Source organism: Heterodontus francisci, unplaced genomic scaffold, assembly GCF_036365525.1.
Source record: "Heterodontus francisci isolate sHetFra1 unplaced genomic scaffold, sHetFra1.hap1 HAP1_SCAFFOLD_526, whole genome shotgun sequence".
Lineage (NCBI taxonomy): Eukaryota > Metazoa > Chordata > Chondrichthyes > Heterodontiformes > Heterodontidae > Heterodontus > Heterodontus francisci.
Genome location: NW_027141143.1, coordinates 928744 through 930991, shown reverse-complemented (window position 1 = coordinate 930991; position 2248 = coordinate 928744). Strand labels below are relative to the sequence as shown.

The 2248-nt window shown below is 52.6% G+C and overlaps 1 pseudogene; it reads left to right on the top strand.

Annotated features, from left to right (window-relative positions):
* The first annotated feature begins 294 nt into the window (after positions 1–294).
* Positions 295–403, top strand: LOC137362246 (U2 spliceosomal RNA; annotated as a pseudogene).
* Positions 404–2248: the final 1845 nt, after the last annotated feature.

Below are 2248 nucleotides of genomic sequence, written 5' to 3'. Positions count from 1 at the left end.
CTACAAGAAAGTAATGTTGTTCAGCAGATGTAGTGCAAGAAGATACCGAATAGGCCAATGATAACAGTGAATGTTTGATGAGCTGAGCTGCAGTAAAGGGTTGGCACCATTTAAAATGTCATTCAACAGGTTCCAAATCTGGTGATAGAAATGACAAGAAAACTTCTCACTGAATTTCCTCATTGTCATGAGATCAAAAGGAAAGGGCACAAGGCAAGAAAGTATATTTGGCTGTAATGGGTTGTGAGATGGCAGAACTTGTGCAATTGGAGTTTACCAAGATCAAAACCATTTTAAGCTTCTCGGCCTTTTGGCTAAGATCAAGTGTAGTATCTGTTCTTATCAGTGCTTATTTGATTGAGAAGAGACCATGATCATTGCCTTTTGATCCTGGGGAAGCTTTGAGTAAAATGGCTGCAACCAATTTTCGAGCTTCGGGCCAGGGAGTGCGCAACACCGTTCGGGTGGTCGTGAAGGATAAGGAAGGAGATGCACCGGTCGATCGCACCTTCTTCATCAAGAAAATTCTCTTCGATTGCTGCGGATTTCAAGCGACGGACGTCTTCTGCCTGCAGGATTTCCCCAGCAGTGGATACTTCGACGTGACTTTCCGGAATGTGGCGGGATGCATCAAGTTCCTGAAGGCGTTCAAGGAGAAAGGGGACCGGGCGCCACTGTCGATCCTCACAGCGGAGCCGCTCTTCACGCTTCCGTCACAACGGGACCGGGTGGTGACGATTCACCTCTACAACCCCCATGTTCCGGTGGTGGATGTACTCACCTTTCTCGCCAGGTACGTCGAGGTGGCCGGCAGCAGCACTGATGTCAAGGACCCCTTTGGGATCTGGACCAGCAAGCGGCAGGTCAAGGTGACCTTGAAGGTAGATCCCAGTGGAGCCATCATCCACCCTCCCTCCAGCTTCGCTATCGGGGGAAGTCGAGGCTTCTTGGTCTACGCTGGGCAGCCCAGAGTTTGCCACATCTGTGGCAAATCTGGTCACATGGCAGCCAACTGCAGCACGGTTGTTTGCAAGAACTGCAAGGAGGAAGGCCATCAGACCAAGGACTGTAAGCAGACTAAGTGTTGCAACTTGTGCGGTGCGGCAGGCCATCTCTACAAGACCTGCCCAAAACGTTGCCTCAGCTATGCTCAGGCGGCAAGGTCCAAGGAAAGGCCGGGAGAAGGTTCGATGAAGGCGTCCGCTGTTCGAAAGGAAACCAGCAACCTTCTCCGCAGTGAGGAACTTCAACCTGAGAAGGAAGGGGAGGCAGCTGAAACCAACGACCCAGCACCTACCCAGCGCCCGGAAACCCCTCCTCCACAGACAGAATCAATGGAGGAGGAGGCAGCAGATGGACAAACAGGTCAGTGGCAAGTGGTCCAGAGGAAAACCACAAAGAAAAAACATCCCAAAGCCACCACCCAAACCAGTGGCAAGAGAAGGCTCTCTTCTGAATCAGACTGCAACAATTCCTCTTCAGTGGACGGGGAAATGCTGGAACGACAGCCCCTTCAAAATAGGCAGCAGAACTCCGAGATGGATGATAAGGCATCCCAGCCCCCGGGCACTGGAAGCTGTGATGGGCCCGGCGTGCCCCAACCCCAATGCCCCACACATAACGACGTGGCCAACGCATCTCAGCTCCGGGACACCGGGAGCAAAGACACGCCTGGCGCACCTGAGCTCCGGGAGACCGGGAGCTGTGACGTTTTTGAGGAGGAACAGATGGAAGCAGCTGAGGACAACCCAATGCTCTCTGCCTACAAGACCCCCCCGATGTCACCCGAGCGGCACAAACCCTGCATGAAAAATCAGGAGGGGTTTCTGAGCCCAACCAACGTGAAACTGCTTGCACACACGATGGGTATGCAGGAATATCCCGAAGGACTGGGACTAGCGAGGACAAATGGTATGGGAAGCAACAACTAATTTTTAGTAAAAAATGGGTGTAAGAATTGCTTCCATTAATGTGCGTAGCATTAAATCTACTACGCGATGTGTTTCAACCTTGGATTACCTTGCCAAGGTCAAAGCTGACCTACTGTTTCTGCAGGAGTGTGGAATACCACACCTCAGCACCTTCAGGCAGTGGTCGCGATGGTGGTCCCACGGGCCATCGATCTGGTCGGGGGGTAATGACTGCCATTCCTCCGGCCTGGGTATTCTGCTGCGGGGAGGTAACTTCACCATCTCCGAAGTTAAGGAGGTGGTGGGCGGCCGCCTCCTCGTAGCAGACGTGATGTACA